This window comes from Pseudorasbora parva, chromosome 1 (assembly GCF_024679245.1).
Source record: "Pseudorasbora parva isolate DD20220531a chromosome 1, ASM2467924v1, whole genome shotgun sequence".
Lineage (NCBI taxonomy): Eukaryota > Metazoa > Chordata > Actinopteri > Cypriniformes > Gobionidae > Pseudorasbora > Pseudorasbora parva.
In genome coordinates, this window is record NC_090172.1 from 25,050,649 (window position 1) to 25,074,031 (window position 23,383).

Below are 23,383 nucleotides of genomic sequence, written 5' to 3' on the forward strand. Positions count from 1 at the left end.
AAATTAATGAATGAAGCATTATTAATGAATGAACTATTTACATCTTAAATAGTGAAGAAAAAAAAAACATTCCCTTATTGATGTGCGTTGTTCACTCTCTTACTTAACGTTTGAAGGAAAAATACAATGACGGAAGTTTTGATCATGCTGTCTACACATACGTAGTGTGTGTGTGTGTGTGTGTGTGTGTGTGTGTGTGTGTGTGTGTGTGTGTGTGTGTGTGTGTGTGTGTGTGTGTGTGTGTGTGTATGTATAGTTCAGTAATAAAAAAATACATTCCAATCAATCGCGGGTGAATGAGAAATGATTCATTGTGTTCGTTTGATAAAGACATTTTGCGAGCCTTGTGGGCGTTTCATTCTGGTTGCTGTTTCTCCATACGCTTTGAGAACAATACCCACATGTACTGACAGGGAGCTGACACTCATTAAATATGCAAATCTTATCCAATCCCATTTACTTCCAAGTTTTCAGTGCGTCACCCCCATAAAACTTAAGCGTTCCAGGAGAGCCACAAAAACCAGGGTTTAAAATAGCCTATTACTTATTCTCTATGACGTATTTGAATGGAAAAACCATGCAAACGTCATAAGTTGACATCAGTCAACAGTATAACAGAAAGTTAAAAAGCCAGTTCATGACACTTTTAAAATGTAATAATTAACATCTGTGTACATCTTGTTGTCTATCCATTTCTTTTTGTTTCTGTTTTTAGACTTGTAATGTTGTCACTTCTCTTTGTACCCTTAATCCAACATATGGTAGCCAGATAAGACTTTAAGACAGTATTTTTAGCAAGAAAATGTTATTTTGCATCCCTTGAAAACATTTAATAAAACTAACACTGCTATAATCTGCTGCCATTACACTTACAGGTTACAACTAACATAGACGCAAGAAGGGGAGCGAATACCACAACAGGGAGATGCAAAAGCTGCAAAAAAAATGTTTGACTGAGGAAAGCAGGAGTGTTAAGAGCAAGAGAGTGGGAAGATATAACCCATTTTTTTTCTGTGCAAATACGAGGCTTGTTATCTTGCTAAGGCAAAGGCAAAAAAATGCAGCTTTCAGCATTTTCATATTACAGTGAGCAGATATTGCTTACAAGCTATAAATTACTTTTTAATACCCTCCAGATTACAGACACTAATACAAATGTAAAATCAACGACCCAAACTTTCTCTCTGTCTCTCTTTCTGTCATTTGCATGAATCCGGTGAGACTCTTCATACATGTATGGTGGATTCGAGTATCTTATAGGCCATTAAGTGCTCAATCATTTGCATAAGTACTTTCAAGGACTACTTAAATTAACATTAAAGGCACTGTGGATGCAAAATGTAATCAGACCAGTTTGAAGGCTGCAGAAAAACACTGATGCAGATATGTGCAATAAAGATAAACAGACAGGTGGTCAAGATGGAGACGGGAAGAGAAAGAGAGCGAGTTAAACGGGAGAGACTGATATGCCCTTCCAAGTTTGCTAAGGCTGCTTGTAAGAAATGCTGAGGATGCAATGTGCTGACCCACATACATACAGTAGTACCTGCTCCCTACAGACTCCGCCGGCTGCTCTCTTTCTCTCTCATTCTCTGGCTCTCTCTCCCAACAAATTCCCTATTGTTATCACTGTTCTTCAGTGCTTGCATTTTGTATTGTCTTGTCATTCCGTTCTTTGCAGTCTCACCCTTTTCCTTGCAATCTTCAATGGTTCTGTGTATTTTTCACCTTTAATGGTGAGGGGAAAAAATCTGATGCTAAAGCCCATTGAGATGAATCAAATCAATGAAGCCATCTCTCTCTCTCTCTCTCTCTCTCTCTCTCTCTCTCTCTCTCTCTCTCTCTCTCTCTCTCTCTCTCTCTCTCTCTCTCTCTCTCTCTCTCTCTCTCTCTCTCTCTCTCTCTCTCTCTCTCTCTCTCTCTCTGCTTGTCTCTTCATTTCCGTTAAGTAATATAGCTTGTTTGCCTCCTTTTCTTTAATTATACTGTTCTGTTCCTCCTTAAAGGGTTAGTTCACCCAAAAATGAAAATTATTTCATTAATTACTCACCCTCATGTCGTTGGACACCTGTAACACCTTCGTTCATCTTCAGAACACAAATGAAGATATTTTTGTTGAAAGCTGATGGCTGAGAAAGGCTTTAGAAAGGCCTCCATTGGGATTCAGTACATTTCAACTGACCCACTCACAAGACCCATAAAGGCACTAAAGACTTCGTTACAAAGTCCATCTCACTAGAGTGGCTGTACAATCATTGTACCAAGCGGCGAGAACAGTTTTTGTGCTCAAAAAAAAAAAAAAAGACTTTCTCTCCCAAGATATTGTCTTCCGTGTAGGTCTCGGACGTGAATTCACGCGATAGCGGCGCTCCTCCTCTTCCGGGTCATGTATTCGCTATGATTCGAACGGCAGAGCTGCATCATATTCTCGTGCATGCGTCGAGTTCACGTCAATAATTTGGTGGATTATATCATTATTTTGATTTTTGTGCGCACAATAACTATTTTCGTCGCATTGTAAAATGATTGTACAGCCACTGTAGTGAGATGGACTTTGTAACGAAGACTTTAGTGCCTTTATGGGTCTTGTGAGTGGGTCAGTTGAAATGTACTGAATGCCAATGGAGGCCTTTCTGAAGCCTTTCTCAGCCATCAGCTTTCAACAAAAATATCTTCATTTGTGTTCTGAAGATGAACGAAGGTGTTACAGGTGTCCAACGACATGAGGGTGAGTAATTAATTAAAATATTTTCATTTTTGGGTGAACTAACCCTTTAAAGGTGAAGTGTGTAATCAGTGTTTGCAATGTTGAAATAGTTTCTATGACAAACTGTTAATTATAAAAAGATAAAAAAAAATATATATATATTTTTTTTAATTTTGTATTTTTTGTAGTTCATTTATATAGTTATATTGTTTCATACAAATAGTATATATTTAATTTTCATTAAAAAAAGAAAAAAAACATGTTGAAAAAAACAGCTGCATGTGTTATAATAGGAAATACATCAATAAATTCTAAATTCAGAAATGTGTATATGATGCAAAACAATACTTCTTTATATTTTAACAAAAACTTATCAATTTTAGTCAGTTTGATCATTTTACCAAGCTGACAAGCCAAAAAAAAAAAAAAAAAAAAAAACATTTGGTGACACTAGTTGCACAGAAATTACACGCTTCACCTTTAATTTCTGAGTCTTCTTTTCTTTTTTTCATTCTGTCTCCTTCTGTTTTTCTGAATGCAACAACAGGGATATTTTGCTGACAGGGCTCACGGCAGATGTTAAGCACTGATGGCAACATGGGGTGTGATTGAAAGCCGATCAGCACATGCATGAACGTTTTGTTTTGTTTTTTTCAGCGAGAGATCTAATATAGCCTGTGATTGGTAGCGGTGTAGCAATCTTTATCACTTTACTGAAATGAAACGTCAAATATCTGAACTGTGTTAAAGGCCCTAATGAACCCAGTCTTCTGCGTTCAACTGCAATATCACAGCCTGTCATGTTTCACCGACCAATCTGATGACCAGCATTTCGCAATAACAAGTGAAAAGAACATCAAAGAGGCATCATACCCAGATGGAGCCTGTATGAAAAGCCTCCCCAGAGACTTCAGACCAAACATTACTGTCATTTAACAACACATCAGTGCAGTTGTAAGAGGAACAGTTCTGCCTTTTGACATTTATGACTGTTTAAAAGAGATGCGTAAAGCGGTATGTGTAGGCATGTTAGTATGGGTATAACAGTGAGAGAGAAATGAGGGTTATGCACTTAGACACTAACACAAGCATACATGCACACATGAGTGAGCACACAGATGACGTGCACATGCAAACATGCATATCACACTAACAGGACCAGCCAGGCATATATATAATTTGAGGCTCCAAAAAAATGTATAATCATTTTATTAAAAATCAACACTTCATAATAACCTTCAATAATATCATAAACAAACTTTTTATAATGCTTAACTGGTTAATAGTAGGGCTTAATTATAACACATTAATTCGTTTTTTTTATTTTTTTATTTTAAATGACAACATTTAAAGGTGTAGTAAGTAATTTCTGAGAAACACTGTGGAGAATGGCTCGGACCTGAGTAATACAACACACTTGTAGCCAATCAGCAGTAGGGGGTGTGTCCACTCATGATGGGGAAGGAGATAGCGAGCAAGAGGGAGATTTGAAGACTAGACTGTAGGAAGAGAGATTGCTGAGACACATTGCAAAATAAAAAAGGTCAGAGGAATATCACAGGGGAAAGAGAGGTTATGATCAGTCAAGAGAACGCGTTAATATTAGAAAAGCTTTATAGTGCTGAAGAGCCCTAAGCGGGAAGGCCTGAAAACCAATGCAGAGGTTGCATTGTTTCTGCTCCATATATGAATAACAATTTTGCTGTGTTTCAGAGAACCAAGATATGCTGTTGTTGTAATGTTCAACACGTTCTCACTACCAACTACACTGTTAAACCTTGCTGTAAATTTTTAGGTAAATAACTGTAAAAAAAAAAAAAAATGTTTATTTGAAAATAATATTATAATATTAAAGGTGCATATAATAGCCTATTATAGACACAGTCACTTAATTGAGAGATTTATTTGTGATGGAAAAATTACTTTATAGTTTTGGAAGTGTACACACGTTACAGTTAATATGCGTCGAGCACACTGATCTGTGTATAGATAGTGGTCGTGCATTCATTTAAGTGGGGAAGGATACTGTGGGAGTGGCTAGATGCAGCGCAAGAGATGCAGATGTAATATGATCTTGATTCTTGACTGTTAAGAAACTTTAATTAACACTTAACAAATGCTTCAAATTGAATTAAAAATTGAATTACAACGTTGAAATACAAATGTAAAGGGTGTACAAATACTATAAAATCGTGAATATAAATAAATGGGAATCATGTTCATCAAAACATTAATTTATGTAACTTTTTGGACGTTTCCTTATAAAGGTCCAGAAATTCATGGTTTTTTTGTTTGTTTGTTTGTTTTTTTGTTTTTTGTTTTGTCAAGTTTTTTGCAGGTTTTTTAATAAAAATAATAGATTTTATTTATAATGCACTTTTCATTCCGAAGAATCTCAAAGTGCAATGGGGGGGACAAAAATGAATAACAAGTAAAAATATAAAATACTACAAACAATCAACCAACACAGAAAACTAAACAGAAACAGAGCTGATGGTGGAAGTCTCTGTAAGCTCCGCAGCACACTGTGGTCCACTCACGACCAGGTTTTACATTTCTCCCAGTGGCAGTGTCCTGATGACATCGTCGAAACATGACAGCTGAAGACCAGATGATGGGTCTTCATGACGATTCAGACAATGGAGATGGCCGCAGCACCATGCAGGAGGCAGATAAAGTTTTCCGGGCACTTCTGTGGCTGGATGTTTGAGCCTAAACGAGCAGGTGTCACCCATTTGGAGTTTGTTTGCTACTGCTACGTGCTGTGTTGAGAACTCCAATAGTAGATTTGTATGTTTTCAGACTGAAAATGAATCACACAACTACAAGTAAGGTAATGATTTAAATATTTGTGTTTTTAAAATACATAATGTAAAATTAGATGGTTTTTTATGCATGGTTTGAAATAGCTTCCTGGTTAGCAAGTTATTTAGCCTCTCCTCACAAATCCTCACTTAATAATATCCCTGTGTGTAAAACATTTTTCCTGGAGTAGCTGCATTTATCAGCAATTGAACTCTTGCTGTTAAACAACTTGTTTTATCGTTGCTTTCATTTTTCTTAGTTAGTCAGGCTTTGCCACAATGTGCAGATGCAAACTTTCCAATTTGCCTTTTCGCCAACTAACTTTTTTTATACAAAACAACTCCAACATAGAGCAAATTTTGAAGAAAACTTCAACCGGAATGTCAGTGGAAAATGATCTACATTTACTAGTCACACCAAGGCTCATTGTGCATGGTAAGTATAACATATATAGTAAATAATGAATGTGTTTTGGCATTTTTTTATGGTGAGTTCATATTTCAGGAGCCTTCTAAATTCATTTAAGTGGATGATTAACATTGATTGGAAAGTGACACACATTCCATTGATGAGCAGTTTCGTATATTGATGAGCGGTTTCTCTGTGGCACTCTGTATTTTTCAGCGCCTTCTATGTTTTTAACATTGAATACCAAGAGTCAGCCAGTGCCACATTAGAACTCATTGAAAGGCACATGTGCATAATGTAATGCATTAATGTAACATGAGTTTGCCACCATTGTGAATTTTATTTTTATTTATATATTATTTTGTAGTATGTTGTTTAATTTCTGAACTGTTTGATTTGTTACTCTATTTCTAAAATAGCTGTTGTCTGATTCACTCAACAGGTTTTTAGTGAGAATTAATCCTTAGGGGACAAAGTGTGCTTCCAAAGCTGGAACCAGCTGTAAAACTGTCATCTGTGAAGAAAGATTCAAAACATAAATCCACATGTACAAACATATATATATATATATATATATATATATATATATATATATATATATATATATATATATATATATATATATATATATATATATATATATATATATATATATATATATATATATATATATATATATATATATATATATATATATATATATATATATATATATATATATATATATATATATATATATATATATATATTCAAGACATATCATAAAATCTCATCTCATTTGTTTTTTTGTAATTCTGTTATGTTGGGCAATAGATAAACACCTAAGTAATAAAGTCAATTTGTGTGAACATTTAAAAGTTATTCCTGTTTTTGTTTTTTTTAATAAAATAAAATAAATGAAGTAACAAAATGCAGTATGCTATTACTGTGCAGTAATTAACTGAACGCACTGCTGGCAGTTATCTTTACAGTATTTTATTCATAAAAAACCTGTTATGGTTTAACAGTGTAGTCACATATTGATGCTTGGTCAGGACCCTTCGGTGTACCACTTTATTGTACTCAATTGATTTCTATGAGAAACGGGAATGATATTGTCATGATGAAATTATATATTGGGTTATGATTTTGCCATCATTGATCTTCAGAAAAAAAGTTTAATCAAGTCTTCTTATATTGAAATAGATCTGCGTTTCCTCAGTCATCCAAGAAATATCTTGTTGAAACTGCAGTCTTACCGCTATTTTACTATGGAGAATGTGTCTTGTTCTGACGCAATGGGCAAACAACTGAAATCCATGGAGAATCCTGTACTAAAAAAAGTGATGTTTTATTAACACATTTCTGGAGGAGCACGTTCAGATGATTGAATCTAATTTAATTAAACCTAGGAGCGGCTAAGAGGTGTATATATACTGCAGATTTACCTCCCTTCGTCTACAGTTGTTTTAGCATCCCTCCAACACCCCATCTCCTCACATTGATTGAATTAACTCTAATTAGACGTAAACACAATCCATAACACAATGCAGTCTTGTTCCAGACTTTCTCTATCACAGGGGGGAAACTTTGGGTTTGGGCCAAAAATCTGACCATGTGACTCATTGGGAGTCAGTATATGTTGTAATGTAAGCGAAAAGGTTTTGAGTGTCATTGTTTGTCTGGAGCTGCTGTGCTGTCGGTGACTAACTCTTGCTTCTAAATACTATTTTGTTTTTTATGTTTTTTTTGTGTTCTTCCTTTAGTTTGTCATCTTGCCTTTATTTTTTGTGAAGCATTATTTTGCTTCACCTCAACTATGATAAAGATTCACTGACTCTTGCATTGCGTTCATGCATTCTGAGGGTGAAACAATAAAGGGAGGATGTGTTGGTAACCCTTTACAATACAGGTGCATTAGTATGTATTAATTCATGCTTAACTAATGCACAGATAATCATGAGTTAATGTATTACTAATGGTCAACTAACCCATTTATTAATGATTACTGGATCAGCAATTAATGAAGATTCTACATGAGTAATAGATTAAGTAATCCTTAAATTGTTATTAGTTAAATGTGTAATAATGTATTAATTCCTTGATAACATATTATATTAACTTAAACTTTAACTTTACATTAACTAATGTAAATCAACATGTTAATTACCATAACGGGTCAAATCCATGCATTTCAACTTCCAGTTGTCTGCTTTAATTAATCATTTGCTAATTATTTATAAAGGTATCATTATGTTATGACTTTACTTTTAACTAATTGATTAAGTAATATGTAATTGTGGATATGGGTTTTGAATTAATTTTGAATTAGTTAATAGTCATGTGCCCCAACAAGTAAAGTCATAACATAATGATAGCTTTATAAATCATTAACTAATGATTAATTAAAGCAGACAACTGGAAGTTAAATGCATGGCTTTGACCCGTTATGGTAATTAACACATTGATTTGCATTATCACTAATGATTTCTTATTAATCATGTAGAATATATATATATATATATATATATATATATATATATATATATATATATATATATATATATATATATATATATATATATATATATATATATATATATATATAAAAAATAAGTGATTTACAAAAAAAAGCCATTACTAATACATATGAAATATCTGAATCTAATATATTATTAAAGCAATTCATTATTATAAAATTTTACCATAAGGTTAAAAAAAATCAAGGAACCACATTAAATAATAACATAAATATTTTAAAGTTGAAAACTTTAAAACAATCTGGACAAATGTTGCTGACCTAGTGCTTCTCAGATTGCAAACTCGTCTGTTCACACTGTATTATTTGAGCCTGTATTATTTTTTGCTGATATTTCTTCACTATAATTATGTAGATACACTTATTTCCTGCATGACGGATCACTCACTATAATCACGTCTTACTGAAAGAAAAGAGAGAACAAGAATCTGGTAAATTTGAATCTTCTCATTATCTCTCCTCTCCGTGTACGCGTGTGGGTGTGCTCTATTATTGTTCTGAGGGAATTTCACTCCTTGATTATGGTCAACTCATAATGAGAGATCAAGGGTAAAAGGTCCCAAGAAATCACCTATTCTCATTGTTTGTGCATGTGTGTGGGAGAGAAACAGGTCTGGGTTCTCAACACTAATGATTGGTCGTGTCTTGAAGCAAAAAGAATACGTGGCTTCCTGGTGGTGTCCTCCTATCAAATCACAATGATTTAAGCTCGCACACAATCCTCAGTCTGTACAGCTCATTAAACATTTTCCACATTATGGCAACTTATTCATTTTTCTGGATCAGCACTCAGTAAAAAAATAATAATAAAAAAAAAAAAAAAAAAAAAAAATATATATATATATATATATATATATATATATATATATATATATATATATATATATATATATATATATATATATATATATATATATATATATATATTCACCTGTCAGTGTGCTGCATATCTGTTTCTGCTCTCTATTCCCTCATTTAAGACCATCAGATCAAGAAGTCAAAATTGCACTGTACCTAATGTATTCCCATTTTTATTTTTATTTTTTATTTTTTCTTGCCTGCTTTTTGGGTCCTCTCTTTTTTATTTATTTTTTATTTTATTTTATTTTATTTATTTTTTGATTTGGGGGAGAATTATCAATAATGCTAGTCTGTTGAGTAACAGCCCCTGTTCTGACACTGATAAATGAACACCTCAAAATTAAATGAAAATAATAAAAACTATGGAGAAAGGGGGAGAAAACAGAGGCAGGGGAGAACAGTGGATGGTTGGTAGAATGTGAAAAGAAATAATGTGAAAGAAAACAGAATGAAAGGGAATGAAAGTCACTACTGGGCAAGACACTATTATAAACTATTGGGAGAAGTTAATGGGTCCAGTCTCTCATTTTGACTCTTTCGATTGGCCTTTCCAATGAGCAACTCCCAAAAAGTAACAAAGAAAACAAAACAAAAATCAACAAAAGAACTATTGTATGGAGTTTTGACTTTTCTTGGACGGGAAATAAAAGAAAGGGAAATAAAAAAAGAAAATGGAGCATAGTGTTGTAGTCAAAGACCAAGGTCATGTGGTAATTTCATTTCTGTCCGAATCCACATCTCTGAGTTTTCAAGAAGAGATTGCTTCAAAATTAACTGTTTATATCGCACCGGAGCACCGTATTGTTTGGATGCATTTTAAAGATCTATAGGCTACATTTCTACTACTGAAATTGATCAAAATAGAAAGAGAAGAAAAACACGTAAACATTTGAAATATGTAATTAACAATATATAGGTTTAATTTGCAGCATTGTATTGTACAGTTATATTGAATAAGTATGTCTGCTCATTTCCACATTAATTCCACATTTAAAAAGACACCTTCCCCTTTTTTTAACAGGAGATTTAAATAATTAATAACTTCTTATTATTAAATTAAATATTATTTTATCATTACTCCAAGCATCTGGCATTTTTACAGCAATCATTTGACTGAGCACGTGTGCAGTGTCCCCAGGTGCGCAGGATCACAAAACTTGTTTCTCCACCTTCATCAAATCGCCATTCTAGTGCACGAGTTGTATCACTGAGGTGGCATGCAAATGTATTTTTATGCCACATGACAAACAATTACCATCCAAATAGGGTTTTAGTCTGAGACCAAGACAAGACCGAGTACAAATGTTGTCAAAACCTTGTCTGGCTATCACCAGACCAAACTCAATTTAAGATTGAGCATTAGTCTGGGCAGTCTGCTCTGTATATTCTACTGCACAAGAGATGTGATAAATGAGTATTATTCGAATAACTCTGTATGCAATTGGATAGTCCTTCAACCAATCAGACCACAAGAGGTGTGATCAACGGGCAACAACCCATTGTTTCTCTATCTGTCATTGCGTTAAACCCACCATTTGCGTGCCAGGTGGATTAGCCAGTCTGTGATTGGTTCCCGCAAAAGTGTAACAGAAGCAGTAGAAATGAATGTACAAGTTTCCAGACTGAGTTTAATGGCGAAATCAAATTGCCGGCAGATCAGACTGGGCTTAAAGAGTCTAGACAAGACTGAGACTGCCAAAAAATGGTATTAAGACCAAGACCAGTCTCAAGTAGTAAACACATTATATCAAGAGGTGTCAAATTACTTATTTTGCCTTTTAAAGGTAGGATAGGTAGGAATTGGTTAAAAAAAACTTTTTTTCCAAATTTGTTTAAACTTTCTTTATATATCAATACATAATTAAAATGTAAGTACTCTGAAAAAGAAAGTATAAAAAATGAGTGTCTGTAGACCTCTCACGACTTTTTTAAAGAAAGCTCATTATTTCCATTCACTCCACCTTCTCCCTTCTTGGCTCTTTCCAAAGCCACGCCCCCAAAACACATGAACGCGCCTCACCGACCAATCAGCTGGAAGACGCATTATTGACCTCAGACGAGCGGTGTGCATGTAGTGACATCATGTCAGAATCACATGTAATAAAACATCGAACTTTATCAGTATGAATACACTGTCAGAAAAAAAGGTATATTTCTGTCACTGGGGCGGTACCCTAAGGTACAAAACCGAAAAGGTACTGATATGTACCTTTAAGGTTCTACTATGTACCTTTAAGGTACTAATTTGCACTCTTAAAGTACTGATAGGTACCTTTTAAGGTACTAATATATACCATTTAGGGGCGAGAAAGGTACAAAGATGTACCTTTTCACTTTTGTACCTTAGGGTGCCGCCCCAGTGACAGCACTGTACCTTTTTTCTGAGAGTGTATAAACAAATAAGATGTCTTTTAGTACTCACTATCAAGCTAGAATACCGGTACTGGTAAAGTTTAAAATATATTTTTGTTTGATTTGGTAACGAGCTAGTTATATTTATAAGGCAAACAAAATGAGTAGCATCATGTTTTTCCAATAACATCAGTTATACTGTAATGAAGATGAATTTTGTGTAAGATACACATAAACTGTGTTTTGCATGTAAGAGTTTCCACGATGAAAGCATTGTTGATTGGCAGTAGCTAAAGCTAACTTAGTTCTAAAAAAAAGTTCCTGGATGCGGTGTACTAGCTTTTACACATGCATTTTGTTATCTAAAGTTACGTTTAGCGAAAATCAACACAACAGCGAGCTAAACATGTTGGGCCATATCTTGCACCCAGCGCAATTGATTTTTGTACACCGACGCATGTGTCATTCCTATTTTGCACCCGCGCAAAGCGCGCTTTTCCCTCCACAGAAGCACGTCGCTAAACTAGTGAATGAACTTGCGCTCCTTGGGCGGTCCAGCGCAAAAAAGGAGGCGTGTTCCGGCGTAAACAATACCTGGTGCTATTTTGCTGTTCCATTAAACAGTTGCGCCACTGACCAGAAAAAAACCCAGTCTAAAGTCAGTGGCGCGTTGCGCGTCCATAATGGAACTTGCGCAGCTGCTTTTAAAGGGAATGTTGGATCACGCTCTGATTGGTTTATTCACGTTACGCCCAAACCACACCTATGAATAATGAAGCTACTTCAGACCAACCCATTTTAGATTTGCGCCGGGCCATTTAGCCATTTATCCCGCCAGGAAAATAGCAACAGCGCCGAGACCCGCCCACAAAGTTACTTGTGCTTCGCGCTTTGACACTTGCGTTTTAGACCGTTAAAATAGGGCCCATAGAGTATTTATAATCTCTTCTAATGGCTAAGTGTATAACATTGTAACTTTATGCTAAGTAATGTTATGTTAGCTATATTAGGCAGCTACATGTGCTCTTGATACATGCTTCATGAAAACATAAACCACATTTTTTTTTTTATCAAAATGAAAGATTACCTGTCCAGCAGAAATACAGCCAGCAATGAGTCGTTGTTCAGGTCCCTCAGTTTTCACCATTGTTGAAAAGCCACGCAGATATTTACTCGCGTTTGATTTCTTTGTTTATCCAAAGACTTTCTGTGCATTGCCTTTTCTCGTACTGTCTTCCCTTTTTGCATTGTTTGCCTTCGCTGACTGTAAAACCCTGCACTGTGAATTTTGAATGTTCTTTCTCTGTCATTATTTTGCCTAGGTTTCTTGCCTCTTGAACTGCTCAAATCAAACGAGCGCGCGCATGTGGGCAGATCCTGTAGCGAAAGCAGTGGTCGCCATGGTAGCGAGAGAGAGTGACAGTCGCCCAAGCCAATCATTTGTTTCGTCCCGAACGAAAATAATGAGTGGTGTTTATTGCAGATTAAAAAGTCTAGAGTCACTCGATTTTTATACTCTCCTTTTCAGAGTACTTACATTTTAATTATGTATTAACATATAAATAAAGTTTAAACAAATTTGGACAAAAGTGTTTTAGATCAGTCCTACCTATCCCACCTTTAAGAAAGAAAGAAAGAAAGAAAGAAAGAAAGAAAGAAAGAAAGAAAGAAAGAAAGAAAGAAAGAAAGAAAGAAAGAAAGAAAGAAAGAAAGAAAGAAAGAAAGAAGTTTAAAATGCTGATGTCAAAGAAATCATATAAACTTTTCATACAACTCTTACAACACAAAACACTTGAGTGTCTGAGGATATGAATAGCAATGAGACTTTAGCACACTGTTCAGACAACATATTGAAGTGCTTCCTTTCCCTTTCCCTCTGCCTCTGGCTCTCTTAATCAAAAACTGCTGCCGCTCGTCTTCCACTTGACTGCTCTCACCTGTCTGCATGCTTTTAAAAACACAAAACCCCCACATATTCCCCTCATGTATCTTTATGCTTGCCACACAAAGGTCTACATATTTAATTGCATTCTGTGCAGGCGCATGAATTAATAATTAGCCACCCTGCACCGGATACGTCACATTTGTTTCGAACCTCAGTGTGAAAAAATGAGAAGCAACCAATTGGAAGACTATTAATTGTCGGCTTTGAACGTGTGTGTGATGGTGGGTGGCAGACCCTCAAGAACAATGCTGAACCTGTCTTACAAAAGACGCATTTAAAACTAAGACACTTACTGTGTGTTCCTTCATGCTGAGAGTTACGGCTGGGTGATAAGAGGATCCTCAAAATAATTTTCCATATTATTTGATTTAAAAAAAAAAAAAAAAATTATTAACATGTTCACTTCATGCTATTATTGGGAAAGGAAATGCATCGGAGAATGAAAGTAAACTTAACCCATTTGTTTAATTGTTTACTCCAAAGAGCTACTTTTTGATTTAAGACCCCATGGAATCTTTTAATATTTCCTCATATTCATTATTTTTTTCTATTTAATTTCCCCCTGGATTTAGTGTTTTATAATTTAATACAAATGAATGCAAAAATGTTGTTTAATGGACTTATTAATTAATAAACTTTAAAATGTAATCCCTCTTTTAAAATTATCAGTAGTAGTTTTCATTTTTCAAATAAGGTGCTACACAACAGAACAAAAGCTGTTTAAAAAAATGACACCTGCAACTGTTCCTTGTCAGCATTCTAATCTAAACTATTTTCAAAAAAAAAAAAAAAAAGACAATTGTGTATGTGTTTCAGCCGTTCATTTACATGACTCAATCAGCTGGTGTGTGGTGAGCATTCTGGCACAATATGGCTGCCATCACATCATCCAGGTGGATGCTGCACATTGGTGTGGGTTGAGGAGATTCCCCCCTTCTCTATGTAAAGCACTTTTAGTGTCTACAAATTATTACAATAATTATTATTATTATTATGTGTGGTGCGTATATATTTTTTACTCACATCTGACACAGATCGTAATTTGGTGCACATGTGTAAACAAAAAAATCTGCACATGATCCGAATTTAAAATTTTTTGGACTCAATCTGAGCCATTTCAAGTTGTGGTTTTAAATCAGATATGTATCCAATATCTGGAAATATGTCCAAACACCTATATCCGATTCCCCTTTGAATTCCAACCAGTGTTGCCACAGTTACTTTGAAAAATTAATCTGATTGCTGATTACTCCTTTAAAAAGTAACTTAGTTACTTTACAGATTACTTGATTTTAAAAGTAACTAAGTAAGATTACATGCTACTTTATTAGTTATATTCCGCAGTTGCTGACAACACCCCTGCCGCCTCAACATAGAAATGACAACCGTTTTTCTCAACACTCAATTTATTGGAAGTGCTTTTTTAACAGTAACATCAACAATGTATCTCCTGACAATTTAACCTCTTGAACTCCAGGACCATGTTTTGGGATTTCCGCCTGAATTCCAGAAAATAGTGGAAAAAAGAAGTTTGTCTGTGTCATGTTGTGTGCCAGATTTATTCAAATGGGTCCCACACCCTATACAGTGATATAAATGCAATATGCCAGTGTCAGCAAATTAATTGAATATGCTGAAAACAGCCCAAACTGTCTGCAGGTTGCTCGAGCACACAGCCTGAGTTACACACTTTCAAAAATTAATTTATTAAAAAAAAATTAAAAAGTGCGTTTATTTATTTATTATTTATTTATTTATTTATTTATTTATTTATTTATTTATTTATTTATTTATTTATTTATTTAGTTGTTTGTGTGATTGTTTGTTTGTTTATTTATTTATTTATTTGTTTATTTGTTTATTTATTTATTTGTTTGTTTGTTTGTTGGTTTATTTATTTATTTATTTATTTGTATTTATTTTATTTTACTTATTTATTTATTGGGGGGGGGGGTATTACAGCTTAGACAACATATACTTACATTATATGCCAAAGTGATGCATATCTCCAGAAAGTAGAGACTCTAAAATCAGGCTATTCTCACGAAAATGCGTATAAATAGTACGAGTGTGCAATGTCGTGGAATATATACGGCAAAACTCATTTTGGCGTGTCTATGCCACGCTGTTTTTCGCGTGCATATGATACGCACTTTATGGCGTATTATACATACGAACCCCCCACCCCACCACCCTAAACCTACCCAAGAGCGTGTCATATATACGCCATAAAGTGCGTATCATATGCACGCGAAAAACAGGGTATCATATGCACGCCAAAATGAGTTTTGGCGTATACATTCCACGACATTGCACACTCGTACTATTTATACGCATTTATGTGTGATCGGGTTGCTAAAATCTAAGTAAGGCGTTACTAACATCACTGATTCCAAGCCACCACAAGGCGAGGCCGATGCAGCTTTATGTGTTTGCTCGCAGCTTTTTTTATTGAGGTAGACACTTTATAAAGGACCGAAATTGCACACAGAAACTTTCAGGAGCCAGTTTTCAACATCTCTCCGGTGAGTTTTGTCAGCAATGGTGATCATTTCCCTGTAAAACATCTTGTCCATGCTAGCAAATAATCATGGCCAATAGACATCATTAATTATAAATCATTTTAATAGCTTGGCAATTCAAAACCAGAGGGTCTACATGTGCACAGTAAAGGCAATCGCTTTGGTAGGGAATTCATGTAAACACAGATATCGGATGCCAGTCATGTCTTAAGTGAATGTAAATGTAAAATGCAAAAACACAGGTAAAAACGCATCTGTGTTTGCTTTAATCGTGCAACTTGTTTCTGTGTCAGAGCAAACACTTACATTATTATTATTACTCTGAGTACATTTTACTATGCAATAATGTATTTCTGTCATTATTTCAAGTTCTATCAAACATTTATTTTGGTGGTTTGTCATAAAGACCTTTGAGTATTGATGATAGCTATAGCTAAACCTACATGTGACATTTATCTTTTGTCTGTTTCATTATCATGGACTTTTAGTTTTTTTTTTTTATATAGTCACATGTTCCTTTGTACTGTTTTTCGCCATTAAATTAATGGTTATTCATTTAATGAGCATCTATGTAAATTAAAGTTCTCTCTGTGCTCACTTCAGTGTCTGGTGTGGTTTGTGTGTGTGTATGTTACTGTACATGCTGTTACGCTGCCTTCCTGCATTGGAGTTACCTAGTTTGTTTTATCAATGAACCTTCAGTTTGTTGAAACCTGTTTGGACCTTTTACATCATCTTGATCTGAACCTAAGCGTAACAATATGTGGTATAGACTATATAAATGGCTATACTGTATAGTCCTCATATAGTGAGACAGCAGACCCCTTAAGCGTGTGTAGTAGTTCACGCAAAACATGTCGATTTTTCAACACACCTGCAATGCTGTGTTAGATGTAGGCAAAATATTGACAATCACTAAAGTTGTATCAGTATTGTGTTTTTTTTTTTTTTTTATAATATAGATCACTCAGTTGTAGAATACTGTGCTCCAGTGTTATTAAAATACATATTTTGTTTGTGCTAATGAGAAAATATATATTTTTTAAAACAAAAAACAAACAATACAATACAACAATTTCCCAACCTTTTTTTTCAGTCATGGCACCCTTGGAAAATTGTCACAATTTTGTGGCACTCCCTCACATTCGTTACTTTAGGGGTGTAACGGAACAGATTGCTCACGGTTCGGTTTGTATCACGGTTTTAGGTTCACGGTTTCAGTACGGTTCGTTATTTGCTATATTCAGGGGGAAAAATAACTACTGTCAAATAAAAATAAATAAAATAAGAACAAATAAGTTAAATACAAGCAGCAGCACAAATAAATACTATTGAGCAAAGATACTAATAAAATAAACAATGCTTTTCAGATTTGTCAGGTAGGGCTAACATTAGTTTTTAGATAGAGAAATTTAATGAAGTAATCAAATGTAAAATAACTACATATTTAACTGGTTAAATTGAAGATTAATCCTTATTAAACTTACAAAAGCTATTCAATCAAGAGCATTGAGTGATGTCCTTATCTTTTGTTTGACATTAAACAGAGTAAAGGTTACTGTCCCTTTAAGACCTAATGCAAGGATATGCGTCGTCTTTCTTGACTGTATAAAATTCACTTAAGGCATATTCAGACTATGTCTGCTTGAATACTCAACAAGATGGACATGTTGACAAACTTTTTGTGTGAGTTGGTCCATTCAAATAAAAAAGTCTTGAAAGATAACTCAATAGTTGTGCGCTGTACGACGTGTGCGCGTTCTCGGATGAGTGCACAGAGACAGATCTTCACAGCGCGCGTGAGTTCTCATTCAGTTCTTCTGGCTCTACATGCGGGTGATGACGTCGAAAATGACTGGCCATATTCGAACATACGGCAGCACTCGCATGCATTGGACACTGTTTATAAAGAGAGACCGCTTTGCCCACGTTTTTCTTTTATTATCGCTGTTGTAGTGTATCACTGAGGAGCCAGCACGTGTATCCATTGACAGAAACATACATAAAGCATTATTTCCAACTTACAACTCATATAAAAGATACGTCATTAGATGAACCACGGTGCAAGTGCAAGCCGGCACCTTTTACACGGCACCCCTGCTCACGACACACGGCACCCCTGTTGGGAAACGCTGGAATACAACTTTGTCACATCTTATTAAAAGAGCATACGTAGATTGTGACTGTTCGTTTAATGCGCATGCCTTCATCTTTCTGATTTGAATGGGAGGTCAAAAATGGCCAATTTGCTTTAGACTGGCTCATTCGGACACACACCTTCCTCTCTTTTCTCCATCTTTCTGCAAATTTTGAAGACCTTGTGGTACTTCATCAAAACCTTATTATCTCTCGCCTCCCGTTCTAATTGGCTAGCATGCACAGGGGCAGTACCCCTCTCTCGCAGAGCTGCCCTCACTCGCTCTTTCATTCCTTCTCTTTTGTTCCCTCTCCTTGTCCGCACCTTGAGCTAATCAGACTGAGCTGTTGAGGAGCAGAGGAGACAAATGAAAGCATGCCGAGGCCCGTTCGTTAGCCTTTCCAATCCTTCTTTGTCTGTTTGTTTCTCTCCTTTCTGGCTCTCACACATGCACATAGAGAAAGTCATATTTCATGCATTTGGCAGGCACTTTTATCCAGAGGAACTCGGGTGAATTCAAGTTATACATTTAATCAGTTTGTGTGTCCTCTCGAAATTGAATCCATGACCTTGACGTTGCTAGTGTCTAACTTCACCATTTGAGCTAAATTAACACTTTGTATGAATCTATACTTAAAGTAAAAAAAAAAAAAAAAATTATAATAATAATATATATATATATATATATATATATATATATATATATATATATATATATATATATATATATATATATATATATATATATATATATATATATATATATATAATCATAATAAAATAAAGAATAACAGGACCGTTTTATATTAGGTGGCTATGTACTAACATTTACACACACACACACACACACACACACACACACACACACACACACACACACACACACACACACACACACACACACACACACACACACACACACACACACACACACAATTTTTGTATGTGTATGGTTTGTGTGTATTGTTTTTGATCATTGTATGTGTCTGTGGAACCAGAGTCCAAGACAAATTTCCCCATTGGAGACAAATAAAGTACACTGAATTGAATTGTGTTCATGTTTTTACGTTTTACTTATATTTTTAAAAAGTAGCTGTTATCTACATCTGTAATTAATGTCTTTAGTTACATTTATAATTGCAGTGTTGATACCTCCCTTACACTTAACCCTACACTTAAACTGACCCATACCACCACACCTGTCTCTAACTCTACCCGTATCACACCTCAATATCAGCAAAAGTGTTTTGCAATACAATATGAACAATATGAACAATCCAACAGTCTTTAATAATAATCTAAAACACCCAGAATTAGCATGCAGGCGATAACTTTGAAACAGACGCATATCGCAAAGTATAAAAACACAAACTGACCAAAATAAACTGAAACAAGGGCTTGACATTAACACCCGCAGTCACTCCTACTAGCCACCTTGGCAGGCTGAAATTTATAAAAATATATAAATTGTATTTATTTATTTTCTCAAAAGTGTCAGCCCCCCTACATTTCTACCAAGGCCTCCTAAAAAATCTGATTAGCTCTGTAATATGTTCACAAATATGAGTTTGTCCTAAGTCCCCCATCTTTTAGTCTGTGTTATTCAGCACTTTATTCAATCCGCATCAGCAGTTCAGAAGAGCGCCAAGGCGCCAATGTCAGAAGTAGAGGACTATGTGTGTGCATTCATTTATGGATTGACTGTAACGCTCTTTTACTGTAATGTTACTGTGCAGTTCTTTGATGCAGTTTAAAAAATGTGGTTCAGTAATAATACACGATGGTTTTCCATCCTAGGGGCACTGCTAGCAATTTTGGGCCCTAAGAATAGGTTTTTGAATATTCAGATCTAATATGATTTCTGACCTGTAAGGTTGCCAGAATAATAATCATACACAATGTGTTAATAGGCCAGAGGAGAACTGGCACCCCGACTGAGCCTGGTTTCTCCCAAGGTTTATTTTTCTCCATCATGCCCTGATGGAGTTTTGGTTCCTTGCCACGTTCGCCTTTGGCTTGGCTTGCTCAGTTGGGGACACTAAAATGATGAACCAAATTACAACTAATTATACAAATAAAATAAATTAATTAGGTCTGATTTAAGTCTATAAACTATAATACAGATCTGCCAACAATGTCGCTCTATGATAAATTAAAATAAGCTGATAACATCACTGTTTTCTCCAGAACGACTGTACAGCCAATTCTAATTTTGTTGCAATATTGTCCTGTTTAACACTGTGAAGCTGCTTTGAAATAATCGTCATTGTAAAAGCGCTATATGAATAAAGTTTATAGTTTGTTTGATTGATTGATTGATTGATTGATTGATTGATTGATTGATTGATTGTTTGATTGATTGATTGATTGATTGATTGATTGATTGATTGATTGATTGATTGATTGATTGATTGATTGATTGATTGATTGATTGATTGATTGATTGATTGATTGATTGATTGATTGTTTGATTGCTTGATTGCTTGATTGATATATTGATTGATTGATTAGGGGTAATTAACACATGGTTACCAAGCAGATCGATGTCACGGTTCATGAATCTGCTGTCTCTCTCTCGTCTTGTGAACTGTTTGTGGGCGTGGTCACTGATCAGCGCCACCCAGCAGTGCCAGCTGGTTCTCATCAGTGTGTGTCTTTATATGTCAGTAACTGGTGTCTCATGTTGTCAGATCATTGTGGTTCCTGCGTGTGTGTGTGTGTTCCTGCTGTCCCCCGCTGTTTCATGGTCCCTGGAGTTTGCCCGTTTTTCTTTGTGTGCTGTCGTCTGGTTGTTCCACTCAGCACCAGGATTCGAGCACTTCACTTGATTGGAGCACCTTCACCCCGCTTTTCACCGAGGTCCCTGCGTTCATCGTCACCGTCTTGTGACCGTCTGACCCTGTGTTTATCTAGGCTTTTGCCAAACTTAATAAAGAGCGTTTTTGCAATTGAATCCACTGTCTGTGTATCATTACAATCGATCTCTGAGATGCGTTTTCATGAAAATCAAAAGTAAAGAGTTTTATCTCTAAAACAGATTAGCGTATAACGCTTGTCTATGGGGCACAGAATAAGTCAAATTAAATCTCTAGTTAATACCACTAACAAGGCTCAAAATAGCCTCACACTAACACAGTAGCATAATGAAGGTCCCTACATGCAAACCGAAGCATTGAAAACTTTGTGAGTGTACAAATAGTTTAAGAAGAAGATACTTTATAAAGATAGTCCATTATGCGTAGAGAGGAGACATCTTGGAAAACAGTCCAGAGAAGTCGAGCCACGAACGCTGAGCTAAGTGATGAACTGTGCCTTGGAGTCTCATATGGTCCATTGTTTCCAGAAGAAAGCACTGAACGCAACAGGGTAAATAAATAAAAATAAAAATGTTCATGTAATTAGATTTCACAAACTTAATTCCTATCGACAAGCTCACTTAGCACAGTGTTCGTGGCTCGACTCGTCGATGTGCGGGCAGTCGTCCGTGAGGGGTTGCCCGAGGTTTACTTTCGTTCTGTTTATTATTTATTAAAGTTGTTGAACCTTCGCTGGTTCCCGCCTCCTTCCTTTCCATCTACGAAAGTAAACCGCGGGCAGCCCCTCACGGACGACTGTCCACACACACATAATAAAACATAAGCAAAACTCAACGTAAAGTCCAGGCCTGGAGAGTCCGGTGTGTCACGCAGGTGACGCTTTTTCGCAATCACTTCCCCAGTCTCGTTCGCTCCTCCCATGTCTCTCGCTCTTCCATCTCGCCACCATTATAAATACACAATATACAATATTTGTATATTCGAAAATATATTTGTTATTAACTTATTCTTGCACTCAATGGACTGAAAACGAGTTAACGCTAGAGAATATGCTGACAATGCATACATTTGTGGATAAATAACGTTAGAGAAATGCCTTATTTTAATATTTTTTTAAATGTTTTTTAAGTTTTAAATTTGTTTTTAAACGATTTTAGTTTTCTTTTAACAGTTTACCAACAATATCTGCCAGACTGAGGACAGGCTTTGTTTCAAATAATAAAAGAAAGGACAAAAAAGTCCCACTGAATATTGACTGGCTGACACAGATGTGATATATGGATGCATTTTGGTGAAGACCAAACAGTAATAAAAAAACAATAATAGCCAAGCTATCTTGACCCCTCATGAATCAAAATCCATGCCAACACAATCTTGTTGTGCCAGCTAGGAAACTGTGTGAAATGAAATCAGTGGTGAATGTCCTACTACTGTCAGTCTGCAATCAGGAATGCCTGACAGATCTAATGATGGACCACAAATACAAAAACGAGGCAAAAAAGTTATGGTTATAATTACAAAGCTAAAGTCTTTGAGACTCTGATTCTGTGAAGTCGGTCTCTGAGGAGAAAATGTTCCATACTATCAACAGAGAGCAGAAATGCACAGTGTTTCTTTGTTTTAACCAAAAACGAGATTGGGGGGGGGGGGGGGGGGTGTAATTAAAAAATGTGGCAAACATTTTTGTTTGCCAAGTTTATAAACAGACAGTACAAAAGGACATAACCACTAACTTTGTCTTAGAACTTAGGGTGAGTTTAGATGAAAATACCTTCAAAATCTGTCATTGCGACGAAAAGATTCAGTATAGTAAAATTCCAGCAAATGGAGATTTCATAGCAGAGTAACGGATAAGCTGTAAGGGAATTGATGAGCTCAGGTTTTGAACAGAAGTGCTGTCTTGCAGACATTTCTATTTGGGTCATGAGGATGAGGACATGGGCTGTCTTTCCTGAAACAAATCTCAGCAGTACAAGCAGACAAACAGAGACACGTGCCACAAAAAGCACACACATGCCGAGCGATGTATCTGTGGCCCAAACGAACAGTGTCATTGAAATCCTGTACTCTTCGACAACAAGGATCTCATATTGTGCTGCTCACAGCATACAGGCGTGCAGACTTCCTCTAATTGATCCCCATTGTGGAATCCTGATCTTAACAACAATCTAAAATACTGTGTGTGTGTGTGTGTGTGTGTGTGTGTGTGTGTGTGCGTGCGTGTGCGTGTGCGTGTGCGTGTGCGTGTGTGTGCTAAAGTGAGAGAGGAAAGCAAAAATGCTCGCAAATATTCCCAGCATTAAAAGAGTCTG